Here is a 20,806-nt window from a genome sequence, read left to right as displayed (position 1 = left end):
CCCCTCTTGATTCCTGCCCTTCCCTTCCTGCCCCTCGTTTCCTGCCCCGTTGCTTCCTGCTCCCCTCAACCAAGGGCACTCCAGTAAAGCGTGATCTGAAAAGAATCCTCATGTGGTGGTTGTTCTTTCTTGCTGGTCGAGAAGTCTGCCACATCTTTCTGTAGACCAGGCTGGCCTCAAGCACACAGAGATCCACCTGCCTCTGCCTCCTGTGTGTTGGGATTAAAGGAGTGCTCCACCACAGTCAGCTTCAGTTAAGCATTCTTAAGATAAACAGTAGCCAAATAAAATATGTCATCTCTTGAGATTTGTTTGCTTAAAATAATATCTAAGTATATTGAATTATTATCAAATGCACAAAACAATCCTGATAAAAGAGTCTGTCTAGTATTACACTGAACTAAATTATTTTACATTAGATTTTATATAACATTTATTGTATTTCTCTTGTTTCTATAACTAATATTTAATATTTCACCATAAAATTGCAATGTTTTCTATAAAGTTTATTGTTAAATATCATCAAGATTTAAGAAAAGTAAAGTCATGGCTTATAAAAAAAAGAGAGAATGCCTATGTGTTTCTCAATAATGAATCATAAAACTGTCCCTATTGTTCCCTGTTTTAAGAAAAATGAAGTCATGTGTATTTAATTGAAAATAACAAAGAGATATCTCCATTCAATAACATGACAACTTTAATCATTGCTTGAATTTAAATCAATATCATAAACTTGTAAAGTAGTTCATGGATACGAAATAGGCTGTATTTAAAATAAATTTTTAAATCTTTGTCTTTCATTTTATATATTTGTCTTTCATTTAAAATGCTATTCATTTCATTTAATATTATCTTTTGTGAGTTGTATAACTAAAATATGGAATACTAAAAGTAATATAAAAAAGAAATGGTATGCAAGGGGTGAATGTTTAACAGTAAACAGTGACATGAAAACAATGTTCTTACTAAACACTTCACATCTAGAGAAATAAAATGTCTCATGGGTAGGGATGCAGAAGGGGAAGATCTAAAACTAAGAACTGATTAATAAAGAGTAGGCAGTCATTGGATCAAGAATATAAGAAGACAGACACTATTTTCTTGATTTTCCCCACATTTTCTTCTCTTTGATGTTTATAATTGATATGATTTAAAAACAAATGAGAAAAATGCAATTGTGTGGAAACCTGAGAAAAGATGAGACACATTTTTACCAAAATGAGAGAACAAATGAGTTAAAATTCAAAGCAGAGGCAAAATATCTTTAAATTGAATGTCAAAGTTTCATGATATGTGAGGACTAAGAAGAGAGACAGATCAAATATCAATAATAATCAAAGTAATGCAATTTAAAATACAAGATATTATTTAGGTACGAGAAACAAAGTAGTTCTGACTTCCTTAGACAATGATGATCGATGTGGAAGTATAAGCCAAATAAACCCTTTCCTCTCCATGGCTTTGCCCATGGTGTTTGATGACAACAATAGTAACCCAAACTATAGCAGATAGGAAATATGAGATCCATGTGACATTGAAGAGATTGCTATGGAATTGTCAGATAAATGCAATTTAACTGATTTTTATTAAATTTTTATTGGATGTCATCAAGCTATTTTTGTCTTGAAGATAAAAAAGCAAAAAGTAGTTAAAATAAAAATAGATATAAAACATGTCATTAAAAGTTTAAATTATCAGTTAGAATATTGCTAAAATAATATACACATTTACCACTTTACTAGGTTGATGCTTCTACTTTTGGTTATCAAAATTAAGTACTCAAAATGTGAGTTATATGTATTGAAATCAAATATGTATATTCTACATTTTTAAATTAGTTATTTTTAAAAAATTATCTTTTCTCATTTTATACCAATTCCAGTTTCTACTCCCTCCCTTCCTACACACCCACATCTACTCCTCAGAGAGGCTACGGTTTTACATGGGAATTCAGCAAAGTCTAGCACATGGCTTTGAGGCAGGGCCAAGACCCTCCCCACTATATCTAGGCTGAGCAAGGTATCCATCCAAAGAGAATGGGCTCCAAAAAGTCAGTACAAGCGGCAGGGATAAATTGTCGTCTCACTACCAGTGGCCCCACAGTCTGCCCCAGCTGTAAAACTGTCACCAACAGTCAGAGGACCAAGTTTGGTCCTATGCTGGTTCTTTTGCTGTCAGACCAGAGACAGTGAGCTCCCAAAAGCACAGATAAGGTGTTTCAGTGGGTATCCCCATCATGGTCTTAACCCTTTTGCTCTTATTATTGCTCCCCCTTCTCTTTCACTGGATATTGGGAGCTCACCCCAGTACTCTGCTGTGGATCTCTGCATCTGCTTCCTTCACTTCCTGGATGAAGTTTCAATGATGACAATGAAGATAGTCATAACTTTGACTACATTGCAAGGACAGTTTGCCATTGATGACAGAAGACAATGCATAATAATCAATGACACATTAGAAACTGATAATGTACCTCTTTTAGACTCTCATTAGGATAAAGAAAGTGTATTAAAACATATTCCTCAGTTAATTATTATTTACAGTCTTTGTTCCTTCCTGGGAATAAAAATTATACTTCTTTCTATTCTGATGTATTTTTCCTGTGATTCCCAGTAACTTGGTAATTTAATGTATTCCAGCCTCCACTGACTTTGAATTTTTTATGTTATACATTGACCGAAAAGAAAATCTAAAAGGACATGATGACAGGCCTCTTCGTGGCTGCGGATTTTAAAGATTTTCTAAGTTTCTATTTGATCCTAACTGCTTTACCCTTTCCCTGATAATAATTCAAATAGTACATTCTTTCAAATTGAGTCTTTCAATAGAGACTTGTGAATCAGATGTGCTGTGTGACCTACAGTCTACAAGCAGGTTCAACAGAACCAAACCCATCTAAGGTTACCAGAGTTCAGCTTAGCGTAGGAAGAAGCTTGCAGAATCACAGCGAAGAAAATGTGCTCGTAGGGGTAAATCAGAAAAGTGAGTGCCCTTTATGAAGCACTGTAGTAATAAAAGCTGGGCATTTGCTCCTTGACTTTACCTTTTCACAGAAATGGAAAAATAGACACACATACACTATATATCCATATTATGAGCTGTTTAGATAGCTGTGTATGTGTTTATATTCACATATTTTGAACCCATAGGCATCGAGAGAACCAGATGTAGCATAGATTGTCAAAATGTTCAAATTTACCATGAAACAATATATACAAAATAAATATGAAACATTTTGAATTTTGAGATTTTACTGGGCTAGCAGTCAGCAATTACCATACTTTTGTGGCATGGCAGAAAATAGTGTTGAGTAACTTCCCATCGTACAGATGACTGTGGAAGCCAGCACGAACCTCTACAGTCTGCATGTTGTTTAACTTAGGATGCTTTCTAGGCAAGGTATATTGACTACACTGTTGACTGACCATATTTTCAACTTCTGAGTTGCTGTCATATGCAGTACAATTGCTTTTGTTGGGGAGATGCGTCATAAAAAAAGACAACTAGAAACCATGACCAGAGATGTCAGTATAATTAGACAATCTAAAAAGGTCTGTTAAGCATTGTTGTGAAGACTAATTTCATATTACTTCTGTGATGTAATTAGAGTTCCCAAAATAACCACTTATATTAATTATAAAGGTTTGACTGATGTTTTAGCTTATTACTACATAGCTCTTACATTTAAATTAACCCATATTATAGTCTATGCTTTGCCATGTGGTTCATGGCCTGCTACATCATTTTCTACATGTCTTTACTAGCTGGCATCTCCAAGTCTCCACCCTTATTCTCCTGTATTCTTGCTTGGATTTCTCTCCTGGCTCTATTCTGCCTTGCCACAGGCAAATGTAACTTTATTTTCAGCCAATGCAAACAACACATATTCACAATATACAGTATCCCACAGCACTCTGATATGTATTCTTGATGTCCTTTTTTCAGGAAATATCTTCTTAAGATATTAAGGTGCTCCACACGTTTCCCCAATCCTGTAATGTGCCTTGCTTCATCAAGGAGATAGCTACAACCACATTTTAAGTAACCATAGCTGTTTTACATCAACCACTATTGCTGTGAGAACAACCACAACCAGACTACAAAAGAACTAAAAATGAAGCTGGCATGACTTCTGGAGAAGGCCTCAGTCCAGACAAAACTGCTCTAGATAATCTGCTTTGAAGTTGGTTAATGTCAATATAGGTCAAAGCTGGATGAGCTATCTGGGTAAACTCTATGTCACAAATAACTCACAATGCAGATTATTTTTTTCTTCAGAAAGCTTGTGATTAGTGAACTAGGTAGACTTTATTTGTTCCTCATGTAGGTTGTCTGCTTGATAAAACTGTTCTGTGATGAAATCAGATTAAAATATCTAATTTTAATACCATATCCACACAACTACCTCTGTTTTTCTCCATAAAAATACTATTACAGTCACGTTCGCTTTTTAATTCAATTTTTTTCATTAAAAATATTTTTTCATATGATAGAGCATCTCTTGGGTATATTCCCAGGAGTGGTATTACTGGGTCCAAGGGTAAGTTGATCCCGAATTTCCTGAGAAACCGAAACACTGACTTCCACAGTGGTTGCACAAGATTGCATTCCCACCAGCAATGGATGAGGGTACCCCTTCCTCCACAGCCTCTCCAGCAAAGGTTATCTTTGGTGTTTTTGATTTTAGCCATTCTGACAGGTGTAAGATGATATCTCAAAGTTGTTTTGATTTGCATTTCCCTGATTGCTAAGGAAGTTGAGCACGACCTTAAGTGTCTTTTGGCCATTTGAACTTCTTCTGTTGAGAATTCTCTGTTCAGATCAGTGCCCCATTTTTTAATTGGGTTAATTAGCATTTTAAAGTCTAGTTTCTTGAGTTCTCTATATATTTTGGAGATCAGACCTTTGTCTGTTGTGGGGTTGGTGAAGATCTTCTCCCAGTCAGTAGGTTGCCTTTGTGTCTTACTGACAATGTCCTTTGCTTTACAGAAGCTTCTCAGTTTAAGTAGATCCCATTTATTCAATGTTGCCCTTAATGTCTGTGCTTCTGGGGTTATACATAGGAAGCGATCTCCTGTGCCCATCTGTTGTAGGGTATTTCCCACTTTCTCTTCTATCAGGTTCAGTGTGTTCGGGCTGATATTGAGGTCTCTATAATATGACAAAAGCATTTGTTCAACTATGTTCATAGCAGTACTATTTGTAATAGCCAGAACCTGGAAACAACCTAGATGCCCTTCAATGGAAGAATGGATGAAGAAAGTATGGAATATATACACGCTAGAGTACTACGCTGTGGTAAAAAACAATGACTTCTCGAATTTTGCATGCAAATGGATGGAAATAGAAAACACTATCCTGAGTGAGGTGTCCCAGACCCAAAAAGATGAACATGGGATGTTCTCGCTCATAATTGGTTTCTAGCCATAAATAAGGGCCACGGAGTCTACAATAGGTGAACCTAAAGAAGCTAAGTAAGAAGGTGAACCCAAGGAAAAACATATAGTTTTCCTCTTGGCTAAGGGAAGTAGACCAAATTGCCGGGGAGAAAATTGGGATCTTGGGGGTGGGGTGGGATGGGGGTAAGGGGAGATGGGAAGAGAAAAGGTAGAAGGGAAGGAGGGGGGACTTGGGGAAACAGGAGAATTGGGATAAAGGAAAGGTGGATAGGAGAGCATGGAACCACAATTCTTAGGTATGGGAGCCACTTTAGGGTGGGCAAGAGACTTGACCCTAGAGGGGCTCCCAAGTGCCCAAGATGAGGTTCCCAGTTAGTTCCTTGGGCAGCTGAGGATTGGGACCCTGAAATGACCCTATCCTAGAGCAATACTGACGAATATCTTGCATATCATCATAGAACCTTCATCTGGTGATGGATAGAGATAGAGACAGAGACCCACACAGGAGCACTGGACTGAACTCCCAAGGTCCCAATGAGGAGCAGAAGGAGGGAGAACATGAGCAAAGAAGTCGGGACCACGAAGCGTGCACCCACCCACTGAGACAGTAGAGCTGATCTACTGGGAGCTCACCAAGGCCAGCTGGACTGTGACCGAAAAAGCATGGGATAAAACCGGACTCTCTGAACATGGCGAACAATGAGGGCTGATGAGATGCCAAGGACAATGGCAAGGGGTTTTGATCCTACTTAATGTGCTGGCTTTGTGGGAGCCTAGCCAGTTTGGATGTTCACCTTCCTAGATATGGACGGAGGGGGGAGGATCTAGGACTTACCACAGGGCAGGGAACCCGGACTGCTCTGTGGACTGGAGAGGGAGGGGGAGAGGAGTGGGGGGAGGGGGAGAACGGTGGGAGGAGGGGGAGAAGGGTGGGAGGAGGGGGAGGGAAATGGGAGGCTGGGAGGAGGTGGAAACTTGATTTTTGTTTATGTTTTTTTTCTTCTTTTCTCAATAAAAAAATAATTACAAAAAATATTTTTTTCATACAATATATTCTCATTGCCTCTTTAACTGCACTGATTATATATGTCTTGCTCATATATTTGTCCCTCCTATTGTGCTTAAAAAACTGTTTCCTTGGTGTCCTCCATCCATTCTGGCTCTTGCAATCTATTTTTCCATCTCCTTTTCATCATTATTTAGAAATCCCATTTAGAACTGTGTGTCCCAAGGCTTCTCAGTCCAGTTGTAGATTCTGTGTTTATTCCCATCTACTGAGAGAGGAGCTTGAGGATGACTGAATGAAACCTTGATCTATGAGTATAGCAGAATATTATTTTTTAATTCAACTGGGAAACATACTCAGGTGTTGTTACATGGTGTTGCAAAATTAAGACAAATAATTTATAAGAGATCTTTTATCAACTTATCACTCTTAGGGAGAGATCATTTTGGGTGGTTGTGAAGCCAGCAGTTACAATTTTAATAGAGAAAGATTTATTAGTTTGATGAGGGTCAGAGATGAAGAAAGGCAACAGCATCAGAGATGATGGATGATAATGGAATTACAGAGAGGAAAGTGTTGTGGGGGAACAAACATGGAAAAATCAGAAAGCTATGAAGACTGAACTCTGCAGTTACAGTAATCATTCCAGGGAGCTATGTAGACTGAGACTGTGCTTTCATTTCCTGGCTGCCCAAACCCAAATAATTATACAGAAACTATGTTAATTATAACACTGTTTGGGCAATGGCCCAGGCATATTTCTAGCTAGCTCTTATATCTCATATTAATCTATTTCTTTTCATCTACGTATTACCACAAGGCTGTGACTTACTGCTAGGGTTCTGGCATCTTTCTATTTAGGCAGCTACATGGTGTCTCTGACTCTGCCTACTCTCTCTTTATATCTCTGCTTGGAATTCCCACCTGGCTTTACTCTGCTAAGCCATTGGCCAAAACACCTTTATTCATCACCCAATAAAAGCAACACATATACAGAAGGCATCCCACATCAGAGCTACCAAACTGCCCAAGTTGAGATTCTCATTCCCAAGTTCTTAATAGCCATATCACAAATCCCAACTAGGAACTAAATCTCTATACCTGGGCTGGAGAGCAGTAGAAGGAGTCAGCATCTGCTGATGCAAATAATTGCTTCTTTTATGTAATTTGGATTGTCGGGCACAGAATGCAGAACTACGGACAATCAAGGTTCAAGACACTATGCCAATGATACTAGGAGTCTATACTCTCAGTCTCTGGTGTCCTTTGTTTCTTTGACATTATATTTAATTACAAATACTTTCCCTTCTTTTTCTTTCCTCCAAACTCTTATAACTCTCCTTGATTTCCTTTAATTTATCTATAAGTCTCTACCATTCAGTAACCAGAGCTGTAACTTCCTGTCTAACCTATAATTCATGGCATTCAAACCATGGGACTGTATCAGCAGTAAATAAATGCAAAGGCAGATATTAAAGAATATATATATATATATATATATATATATATATATATATATAGTTTTAATGTTTAAACAAACTTACAGAACCTAGGTTTCCGCTTAGCCATTTCACAGGAGGCAGGAAAAAGGAAAAAGGGAAGGGCCGCCTCCCGCACACCCGATTTATCCCTACGCATTCGCCTGAGGCAAACCTGCCCCCTAAAGGGGCTGGCTAAACCCTACATCTCCCCCTTTTGTCTAAATAAGACAGAACTAAACCAAATATAACTATAAACAATAATAACAAATGATAAATATAACAAACAATATTGAGAACAAAAGTTTTACTAGACATTCTATCTCAAGGAGTCTAAATAATGTAGAGAGTTACTACAATTAAATAATCTTCAACTCCGTCAAAGATCTGAGAAGGGAATAAATATTACTTAACAAATGAGAGATCTCCAAAATGTGCAACAAATGAAAGAGACAACTGACTACCTGGGCAATCACCCAAAGTCTCGTTTGCAATGTTGAGTCAACCAACTTTGGCTAAGGCCTAACATAACTGACATACCATTATCAAATGCAAGGAACTTTCTTAGAATTATCCTACCCTGTCTTGGCAAGATAAGACAATCCTGTTTCATATCTTAGTCAGTAGTTGAGGTATGGGCTTTTCTTAACCCAAAGGCCAGTTCTGCCAAGAAGACAAGCTCCCAGTGGAGTGTCTTTGGTGCTCAACATTCTCTCGGGAGTAGAGTGGTGTTGCCAGGAGTAATTGTGTCTTGTTGGCACAGAATTCTAGGTTAGATTAAAGGCCATTTTCTACAGCTCTTCAAAGAGGCTGAAGATTATATTATCTATACTAAAAATAATCTCTATGTATCTAAAAGACCTGATTAACCTAAAAATAAATATGACAAACATATAATTCTCAATACCTATCTAATTTGAAAATGAAGAGAATAAACAACTGTGCAATATATGAAGACAATGATCTTCACCTGTAAACAATGTCATTACATATCAAAATGTAAACAATGTTATTACATAAATAGTACCAGAGGTAGAAATGTACATTGTGATATGATAGATGTATCCATACAATATAAGCATACTCTTATACAAAAATAGAGGTAGGAACACTCACATTCAATATTCAATATATCAATATACAAGAAATAGTACCAATATAATTTTCTAAAAACAGTAAATCACAAATACCAATCATCCCATCAAACCAGTTAATCCCCCCTTTTTTTTGAATATACCCCTAATTCCATACAATATCTCCCCATCCCTCAACCCTAAACCAACCACTAAAAGATGTCCCTAACCCTGTGGGCAAACTCTGTTGGGAGAGGGGACATCGTCCTCTTAGATTGCTTCTAGCTGACATGGGGGCGACGTTCTTCTTAGGGGTCCCTGTGAAAAGCAAATGATGGTAAAATTCCCAAATTAACCTTTTTATAACTAGTCTCTGAGCATTTTGAGAAGGTCCGGCCAGAGTGTTGTCAAAAATGTGCATCATTCGAAATTGTCTCCTGCAGTTGGTAGCAAAAAACAGGTCTAATATTAGTGCTTAAAAAAAAAATCATGACGTCATAAAAAACAGATTGAGTTGATGTTGTGGGGCCCCACATGGGACTCTTAATCCCAGGGTCGTGGGTTCGGGCCCCACGTTGGGCAACAAATGTATCGGCAGTAAATAAATGCAAAGGCAGATATTAAAGAATATATATATATATAGTTTTAATGTTTAAACAAAACTTACAGAACCTAGGTTTCCGCTTAGCCATTTCACAGGAGGCAGGAAAAAGGAAAAAGGGAAGGGCCGCCTCCCGCACACCCGATTTATCCCTACACATTCGCCTGAGGCAAACCTGCCCCCTAAAGGGGCTGGCTAAACCCTACATGGGACTACAAACACTAAGGAATCACCTTCTGCTTATTCATAATTTCCGTCTGGGTAATGTAGAAGAACCCCAGTCATATAGATTGACCAGATAGACAAGACAGATAGATAGATGGATAGATGGATAGATGGATGGATGGATGGATAGATGGAGAGATGGAGAGATGGATAGATAAATGGATAGATGGATGCATATACATACATATATGATAGATAGTTGATAGATATAATATGACAGAGATAGATGGATGGAAAAACATAACAACCAAAATTCCATTTCTACTGTATGTGAAGATAAATTTTAGAAATGTATATTAAAAATGAAACATTACATTACTTTACTGTATAATTTAAAATCTTGTGAAAATTGATATATTCCCATTACCCAGGGAAACCCTGGGGTCCCTTTAGTTGAGAATAATCTTAAACTACAGATCCTCCTTTCTATATTGCTTAACATCTTGAATTATCTGTGAGCGTGATTATTCATGTGTATTTTGGTTAATATTAAAATCTGTGATATTTAGTAAAGTTTAATTTAAAATTTTTAAAATATCAGTTCCCCCAAATATAAATTATTCTCGATCCCTCATAACTCCAGTATGAATCAATTCTTTTTGAAATGTAACTTTTCAATGTCTGTTCAGTGTTGACATTCTACGTTGGACAATAGTTGATTATTATTAGACACTCATATTAAGGATGATTTATCTCTAAGATAAGTCAGGACTTATCTACAAAAAAATCATCATGCTCCGTTTCCATGACAAGTATAATTTTTTTTTGCAGACTGAAGTAATCTAAAAATGGTACCTTGTAAGGAGATTCAGCTTTGACTTCCTAACTTATTAAAGTACAAATACATTGTACATATTTTTGTCATTTTCTTAAACATTTGAGAAAAGTTTCTTAGGAACTTTTAAGTTTAGAAAATAAACATGATCAACCCCGCTTTCATAGAAAAGCTATGACTTCTTGTGAGTTGCACAACTAGATGGTGTTCTTCGATTTGAATTTTATTGGTAACCAAATTCATTTATTCCTCCTAAGCACCCCAAAGTCAAACTATTGAACCACTCATGTCTTCTAGCATAAGAGTGACTGAAATAGATTAAAGACAAGCTTTAGACTTTAAGAAATGCCTCACGACTGCTGCTTCTGACCTGGAGACACTGATGTATGACTTCTTAGATGAAAGGAATTTTTCTGTTCTCTCTGCTCATGAACTGGATACCTTTTTATCTGAAAATATGAGTGGTTAATGTTAGCCTTCCATGACTTTGACACCTTGTATGAGACTAGCGATGAAGAAAACTTCAGATACTTTTATCTATACTTCCAATTAGCTAAGTTTTCTAAAATCTACTATGTATCTGTATGTATGAAGTCAATAGGCCTTGACAAAGTAGAAAAATATTAACTATTTTTTATAATAACCATAGACAAAAGCCACTAATAAAGACCTATGGGATTGGGTCATGATAAATAGTTGATTTACTTTTGTATTATTTGAGAATTTTATATATGCATATAATCGATCAAATCAAGCTCTACTTTCTTTCCCCCAACCTCTTCCTTATCATGTCTATCCCTTTTCATTCCTAACACTGTGTACTCTTTTGCTATCCCACTGAGTCCACTTAGTGTGGCTAGTACAGCCATGGAGGTAGAGCTACCTATTGCTATATATGAAGCTATTTAGGGTCTGCAGCCCAGTCAACCACTGCAGCAATTAAGGAGTGGATGATGAAATCCTACCCTTCCGTAGCAGCAGACCTACTGGTGATTTGTAGCTGATTTACTTTAAGTAATCACTGACATATCTTAGCATGGTATTCCCTTAATTGATCAGCTGGCACTGACAGAAAGGTCACCACATTTCCAGGCAATAAAATATTACCTCAGCCACAATTTCAAGACTTTCAAACATAGAATATATTAAAAACTTTTCTTCATTAATATATATGACAATAATAATTTTAAAAACAGATCATGGATTTTAGAATTAGAGGAAGCAAGGGGAAATATAAGAGGTCGGAAGGAGGAAAAAGAAGCAAAAGATGATGTAATTATACTTTAATTTTAATAACTTGCAAGCAATTAGCAATAATTTGTATGAGAAAAAAGTAAATATTTGACAGACCAAGAACAAAGATGAAATGATCCAAGAAGATATTTAAATATCTACGTGAAGTTTAATAATCTATAATTATAATAATCTATAAATTTGCTTATAACTAAGTACTGAGAAATAGAAGCAACCTCAAGTATGTTCACAATGATCATTGTTAGGAACCATGTTGATTTAAACACAGTGTTGAAATATTTTCAAATATTAATTATATACATGGCAGCTCGTGATGCCAAAGACATAGAACACTCATTCACTACTGGTGGGAGTGCAAACTTGCACAGCCCCTATGGAAATCAGAGTGGTGGTACTCAGAAAGATGGAAATCAATCTAACTCAAGATCCAGGTCTGACACTCTTGATCATATTACAAAGAACACTTCATCTTAGCACTTGTTCAATATGTTGCTGCTCTATTCATAGTAACTAGAAATCAAAAACTAGATCTCCCTCAGTAGAAAAATGGGTAAAGAAAACACGATATATTTATTCAGTGGAGTATTGATCATTTCATTAAAATCATAATTATAAAACTTGCAGGCAAATTGATGAAATGAGAATAATCACCCCAAGTGCGGTAAGCCAGGTCCATAAAAATAAATATGGTACACATTTTCATATGTGTGGATATTACGCATTAAATAAGTGCTAACAAAGCTACAATCTGAAGACCCAGACAGATTACATATAAAGGAATGGGCTAGAGGGATACACATACGTCCCCCTGGGAGGACAAAAGAAATAGATTTTATGGGGAGACTCAGGTGGGGTGAAGAATGAGATGGTCAGGTGGAAAGAGGAAGCAGAGATGGGCTCGAAGGAGGGAAAGTGAGAGAAACAGCTAAAACTGAGAGGGAATTTAAAGGGTGGTCAGGAAGCACAGTACAACTGAAAGTTTCCAAAGTTTTTGAAGATGATTTCAATAAAGACTCCAAATAACAAGGGAGGGAAACAAAGTCACAATTGGCCCTCTCCTGTCACAAAATAAATCTTACTCTACTGGAACTGAGTTATATCCAATTCAGTTGTTGGCCAAAGGGATTCCCTGGAAATTCCTAAACAATCCAGGCTCCTGCCAAGTGAAGTTTGTGCTCTCCACAAACTGACAGCAAGGTCTTGCTGCTGAAGACAATATTCTCACAACTCTTGGAACTTGGCTGAGGTGGTGCCTACATAGAACACTCTTTTCTGATATGGAAAAGTACTCTGAAGGCTAACAAAAGAGAAATGTAAACACCAAACCGTGTACCAAACCATTGATCTACACTCTGTCCTCTCTGCAAAATATGCTATGGTAATAGTGGCATGAAATTTCTGAGAACACAACCAATATTCTGTTGGACCTAAGGCACACTCCATGCAATGGAACCCATAACTGGCAATGCTTGGGTTTTCAAGAAGCAGAGACTGGATATCCCAGAGAACTAAAATAAATCCAAATAATACTGGCCTAAAAAGAGAAAAGTAACAATAAATTCACTCCTTATAATATTTTTCCTTACTCAGAGGTTAGTACCTTATTCAACCATCATCAGAGTACCTTCTGTTTGCTAATGAGAACCACATACATTCAGGAGAGAGAGAGAGAGAGAGAGAGAGAGAGAGAGAGTTCTTGGAAAACGCAAATCTAAATGGGATGTCTCCATCAAATCCCACTTCTCAGAGCTCAGGGAATCCTGTAGAAGAAGAGGAGAAAAAAGTTTAAGAAACAGAGGGGATGTAGGACCCCAGGAGAACAAGGATTTCTTAACCAACTGAGAAAAGGTCCTATGGAGTCACAGATATTGAAGCATCAAGCACAGGGCCTACATGAGTCTGCACCAGGTCATCCGATTATGTATTAGGGCTTCCTGTTTTGTATTTTTCTGGGATTCCTGAGTATAAAAATGAGCGGGCCTCTTGGCTACTGCCTTCTCTTGGCTTTTCCTTCTGATGGCCTGTCTTGTTCAACTTCAAAGTGTTGTTTTTTATTTTATCTTATTCTATTTTCTTTTGTGATATTTGGTTGCTGCCTTAAAAGCCTTTTTTTTTTTTTCTAATGAGAGATGAAATGGGAGTGGATCAGGATGGAAGGTTAGGTGAGGAGGAATTAGGGGAAGTAGAGGGAGGTTAAACTGTAATTAGGCTTTAGTATATGAGAAAGGGATCTACTTTCAATAAAAAAGGCAAAAGGCAATAAATACATATGCAGATGACTTACTAAGAAGCACCACTTCTGAAGCTGAGAGATGGCAGCACACACCTATAATCCCAGCACGTGGTAGGCAGAGGCGGGCAGATCTCTGTGAGTTTGAAGCCACCCTGGTCTACAGAGTGAGTTCTAGGACAACCAAGAGTATGCAGAGAGAAACCTTGTCTCAGAAAATAAAAATAACACTTCTGAAAACTGTCGCATAATCTCCTAATGTGGAAATCATTTTTAAACTTGTGACTAAAAGGTCACGTGACAAGAAGAAATCTTTGTCCATCACCTAAGCACACAGATTATTAATAATAAGACAATTATGCTGTGTTTCATTCAACTGCCTCCATTTATTCTTTATTAAGAGGTAAATTTAATATAAAATAAAGACTGCAATGTAAAAAAGCACGAACATTTTGTATTTAAATGTCTATTTTTCTAACAAAATATTAAATCTCTGTTTTTATATACTCTTTTTATCCCTTAATAATTGGGAGGGATGAATATATTCTGTGAAAAATTATATGACTATATTAGAAATACCAAAACTACAATTCAATAACTTAAAGGAATATAATTTCTAAATGAGGCAAAAAATCTATATAAAAGACAGAATTGTTTATTACTCCTTAATTGAACGGTAGAAATAAATCTTATTAAAAAAGCCACAGTTACTACTATTATGAGTGATAAGAATAATAATTAGAAAAATACTAATTTTAAAAGAAAACTCCATATTGCTTTTTATCAGTATGACGTATAGTAATTTGCTAAATACAGCAGAGCCTTGAGCCTAAATAATATGTCTAGCCTGTTCATGTGAGAATAGGGGTGGTCATTAACGCTTCATGCCTCTGTTCCATCTATCAGGAAAAAGATTCTAAATCATTTAATGATGATGCAAAAGCCATCTAGCTTAAAATCTGTCAAATAGTTAGAACGATGCTTCCCACAGAGTAAGTAATTTACAATGTTGGGTAATATGATTAGTGTGAGTGTGTCTAAACAAAGAATGTACAAGGTAATATTTTTAAATACTTTCATATTCTGTGTCCCCTTTTAGTGTTGATTCCTAAATCCATAATAAATTGTGTAGCATAAAATGTATGTATTATTTCTACATTGTACATAGTATTTTATTTTGGAAACATCTAATAAAATAAACATTCAATAAAATAAAATACAGATCTATATGTTGAAGCACTACATATTGAAGAAATTTGAAGTGGCTTTTATTCTTTCCATATTTGATAGCTGACCCTTGTTAATTTAGTACTGATGCCTTCACAAGTCTTTTTTCCCTGCATATATTAATGGTACTCTTCTGTTTTTCAATATCCATGCCAATAATGATAATGACTAGGTAGTTGTATGTAATAATCACGTCATGAATAGTTAATAATGGTGAGTGATCAATACTAACTACTGAAATATGCAAACAAATTTGTGACAAAGAAGCTGATGCCCAGGACAATATGGTTAATTGCAGTGATGAACAAACATCTGAGATTATGTACAACTCGATGTTGAAGGAATTGTTGAAATCAGCAACAATAGTACCATACACCAAGGCAAATGTTTGAGAAAGCTCAATGTTGTGAACAAGGGACCTTAAAGTTCTTGATTCCTGTGGAAAAAAATCCATCAACATGGGAACCAGTTTTCGGGGTACTGAATGAAGGTCTAAACTTGAATGTGATTCAGCAAGGGAATGTGTCAGTGGCAGGCTTTATAGGACTTAATGAAAATATACATTGAGTTTCACCTTTGTTTTTCTTTGTTTTATGAAGAATTTCCAAGTTTATTGAATTTAAACACCATTTGGCTAAGTCCAGATATGACTTATTAGAAAATTACTCAGACTAACTTAAAATATTTATACTAGTTTATATTTTGAACTGAAATGATAAAAGTTATATAACCAAGTCTTCTAAGTAAGTGATATCCAGTACAATTTTGTATTGAGGAATGGGTTATCAATGAAATTTCACATATAATTGCAGTTTGAGTGAGATCGCATATTGTGTAACAGCACATGTCTTTCTGAACAAGGATGAGGAATTAAGGGATTACTCAGTTCTCATAGGTGCATTAATTTGTCTTAATGCTGCATGACAGATATTTAATCATGAAGAAGTAAAAATATTGACATTCTTCTCAGAGCACAGTATATAGATTAAGCAAAAGTAAAAGTTGGGAAAATGATATTTTCTAACTCTTTAGCAGGCACTGTAACTTGTTATAGTATTTCTGGTCAAATCATAATTCCCATTGTAGAATCTGTACAGAGATTTAATATAAAACTTCTTTCGTGCTAAAGTATATATAAGGTTGAACTGTTAAGACTTTCCTACAAAAATTCTTGTTAAGAATAAATATTTTTAGATAAAAACCATTTGTATATTATAATAGAGTAAAATGTACATCTTGCAAAGAAAGCATGACTTAGAATTCATTTATTTAGCTTGAAAATATTTCTAAAATTATCAGTTAATATTAAGTAATGTTTAATTGAAACCTATGACAGCATATTCTTATTATATCGTGTAACCAGATAATAAAATCCTTTATTTTCTTAAAGCTTTGGTCATTTTATCCCTCCTTCATTTTAATGATCCCATGATTATTTTTGCCTCTTTTGTTGTTGTTCATTTTATTTTGCTTTCTCCTTTTATTTTTAATTCTACCCGTCATGCTATGGTCAGATTTATGAGCAAAGATTTTCATTTTTCTTGACATTTTCTGGGTCCCTATATCCTGCCCTACATTCATTCTCTCTTGCAAATATTATTCAGTCTGAAGACCAGGATATTCCAAAGGAATTATTAAGGTCACTATGAGGATGGCGAGTTAGGTGCATTCTTCAATTTATTCCCTGCAGCCCTCGCCAGTATTTGTCAAGGTCCCCAGTTTCCCATACATACATTACACCTTTCCATCTTGCTTGTTCTGTTCACAATCCCTTTCTCACTCACCATTGTTTCTGGTAATGCTCATTTCTTCTGGGTAGTAGCCCGGGGTAGCTAATGTATCTAAGTTGACATTGCCAAGCAGCAAAACCATTTTGTATTCACTTTCTTTACCAGATGTTATGAATTTCAGATATAGATGGGAAACTGCCTTGCTTTGCAACCACACAGGAAACTGTTTTACTGAGTAGCAACTCTTCTCCTGAAGGCTTACCTTGTTATTACATACTTGCCAGTAAAATCTGGCCCTCAAAATCCTCTGTATTATTTTATTTCATTGTTAAGACTCTATTAACTTGAATCTGTGTTTCTGTGTGTGTTCTGTTTCTTACAAAATTAAATGATTTTGATTCTATTTAACTTATCCTATTTTGATTTTCCTTGGTAATGAAGAGTGAGAAATGAGGCATAGAAGTATCTGGGTAATGAGGTGAATATTAGTTTAGGACTTCAATGGGCAGGGAAATAATAAGAGGATCCTTATTATGTACCCTAGGTTATATTTTAAAGTGCTCATTATTATGCCCTTCCAACTAAATAGTCCATTTATTTAAAAGCTGCGCTGCCACAGTTTAATAAATCCCAGGTCCTATGTCACAGTTAACATTCTGCTTCCCATTAAGCAAATTGTTTGTTTTAACAGAAATTGTGGTTCATTTTGGCTTCGGTATCTGTTAGTTAGCAAGTCCATAGAAGGATTTGAACAGGATCGTTTTAAGTGTAGGAAAGTGATAGGTAGCAATATGGTGAAGGTATCAAACCTATTTCAAACACAAATTTGGTGACTAAACCTAGATCTTTGAAATAATGAAAGACTACTCAACTTTGAAATTAAGCAAATGGCTTCCCTGAAAAACGATACTATGTAGATCATTGCTTTGAAGCAATAAAGAATGACTGAGTCAGGTGTTAATTTAAAAAAGGCTTCTATATTATTGGGCTAATATGTCTCTGTCTTAGGTTTTATTTTTTTGGTGACACAGATATTAAAAGCAGATTTAAAAAGTAAAATTGTCAATGTCTGGTTGTTCATGTTAAGACGTAACAGCCAACAGTGAAATAATACAGCATGTATCCAAAACATTCAGTTTCATAAACATTTGCAGAATCAGGAAAAAACAACTCCTGACTCTGTTACAACTGCCTATACTCCAGAAGTATTTGTGTGCTATTATAGAAAAAATATATTATAAAATTAATAGGAAAGGTAAGTATAAAACTGATGATGGTTTCTCAAATTGGATGCATATAAATCTAATTACCCAAACTACTTTCAGAAAGTTAAAGCCATAAACTGAGGATCATTCATGAAACAACGTGAAAGGTCAACTTACCAGAGCCATACTACTAAAGAATATTGACCATCCCTCCCCCCTCAAGAATTCAACCCCCCTCAGGACCCAGGAACCATCAGTTTGAAAGGAAGCATGAAGACTAAAATAACCAGAGACAAAGGAGGAAGGAAATGAAAGGGAAGGGAAGGAAGGGAAGGGAGGGAGGAAGGAAGGAAGGAAGGAAGGAAGGAAGGGAAGAAAGGGTAAGCAAAAACTTTTATCATCCAAGCATTTAATTAGAACTTCAGAAATAGATTAATTGTAATTGAAAAAGTAATAAAATATAGTTTGGTATTTTATAGAGGTCTAAATTAGTATGGTTAATGAAGTTGCTTTATTTTCTGCTTTGTCAGTAAACTTACTCCTTTCTCACATCCTTAAAATTGAAAAACAAATGGTTCTAAAACTAGATCTATTTTTTAGCCTCCTTAAATTTCAAGGTCTATTAAAGCTACTTTGTAATAACTGCAGTTGGAAGTGAACTTTTGACTCATATTCATTTATTCATTCATTTCCTTTTCTACCAAAAATGTTTTGTATACCATTATTCTAGCCAACATTTCTTTCTGCTGGTAAAATGTTTAAAATGATTTGGGTTAGCTCGCTTTACTCTATAACTAAATACAAAAATTGAATAATAAAATATATAGAAACCAAACTGATTTAAAATTATATTTTAATTTTACTAATAACTATATAAACAAGTGTCCTTATTTTTTAATGCATCCAATAACATTTTATTCATTATCTACTATGCTATATTCTCAGTGTAGGGTACAGTTCATTTATAAATTTAATAATTCACATTTTGAGATATAAGTGAACTTAGAACAGGGACAAATGATAAAAATAACAGGGAAAAAAGAAAGAAGGCCCTCCTGTCATCATCTCCACCTACCTGGAAACTTGTTTGTGTTTTCCTCTAGCTGACAGTAGAGGGAATTTCAACACGAAAAAAGAAAAAAAAATGTGGTCAAGCTTGCCTACAGAGACATTTCCTTTACTAAGTGATCTCCTATGCCAAACTTTTAAAATAGATAACAAATCTTATGAAAAAAAAAACGTGCATGATGTGTTAGACATCAGTCACAAAGTCAAGTATTTGTATTGAGACATCAGTCACAATAAGTATGCCTATTTTTAGGTTACTTAAGACTCTCTTTGTGTGTCCCCCTGTTCCTCTGTTTCCCTGCCACCAGTCTTTTCATCTAAAGTATATGCAATATTTTTATCTTTCTCTTTAAATTATTAGTCCAATATTATGTCATGCATATACTTGCCACAGCTTCAATTAAGATATCAGTTCTGCCTGTTAGGAATTCTGCAGACCACATCTCCAATTACTTCTGTCAAGGAGACTGTAAAGGGCTGTTTGAGAAAATGCAACCCCCCCCCCCCAAGCTTAAGGATCCCCATGGAAGAGGATCAGAATGAGTGTAGGGGCCAAAGGGGATGGAGAACACCAGGAGGCAAGGCCCTCTGAATCAATGGAGCAATGATAATATGAACTTACAGAGACTGAAGCAAAGAGTGACACGATCAGCGCAGGTTTGATCAAGTCATCTGCGTATATATTATAGCTTTCTGTTTAGTATTTTTATAGGACTTCTGAGAGTGTGAAAGAAGAGTAGGTGTCTGATTTTTGATTTTTCTTTGGGCTCTTGAACTTCTACTGGTTTGTCTCATCTGAATTTGATCTGATGGTTTTTATTTTATAATAGTATATTTTATTTTGGTAGGTTTTGTGGTTATTGGTTAGAAGCCTGGTCTTTTCAATGAAAGAGAGAAAGAGGATGGATTTGGATGAAAGGAGAATTGGGGAAGTATTGCAAGGAGTAGAGGGATTGGAAACTGTAGTAAGTATATATTTTTTGAGAAAATAATCTAGTTTCAATAAAAGGGCTGAACAGTAAAAAAATGAAAATTCATATAGAATGAATATTCCTTATTACAGTGCCATGTGTCTAATACCACCATTCTTGAACATTAGAGTTCTACTATAGATTGAATAACTTAATAAAACTAGTTTGTGATTCTAAGGAATGATTATAAATATTGTTATGAAGAATGTTTCAAAAATATTTTCATAAATTTTATATATGCAACAACAACAATGACCATTATAAAGAAAATATATCTAACCAATATAGTTTCAGATGGTGGTACATTCTATAGTAAAAATAAAATGTTGTATGTAAGATATACATGTTTGCAAACCATTGAAATGAGGAATATCATTCAAAGGGCACAGATGTAGATGAAGCATAAATATGATCATTGAGAGTACAAACCATTTAAAATATGAAGGAAGAGATTTCAAGTAATAAGGAGAACAAAAGTTTCCTGAGGACTGCCCCAAAGAGCCAGAGTGGCTAGGTTGTCCTGACCAAGTGTCAACATAATTGGTTTTGAGAAAAACAGACAGT

This window comes from Microtus oregoni, unplaced genomic scaffold, assembly GCF_018167655.1.
Source record: "Microtus oregoni isolate MIOR12 unplaced genomic scaffold, Mior012 000001F_ref0000356, whole genome shotgun sequence".
Taxonomy (NCBI): domain Eukaryota; kingdom Metazoa; phylum Chordata; class Mammalia; order Rodentia; family Cricetidae; genus Microtus; species Microtus oregoni.
Note: the sequence above shows the minus strand (reverse complement) of the source record.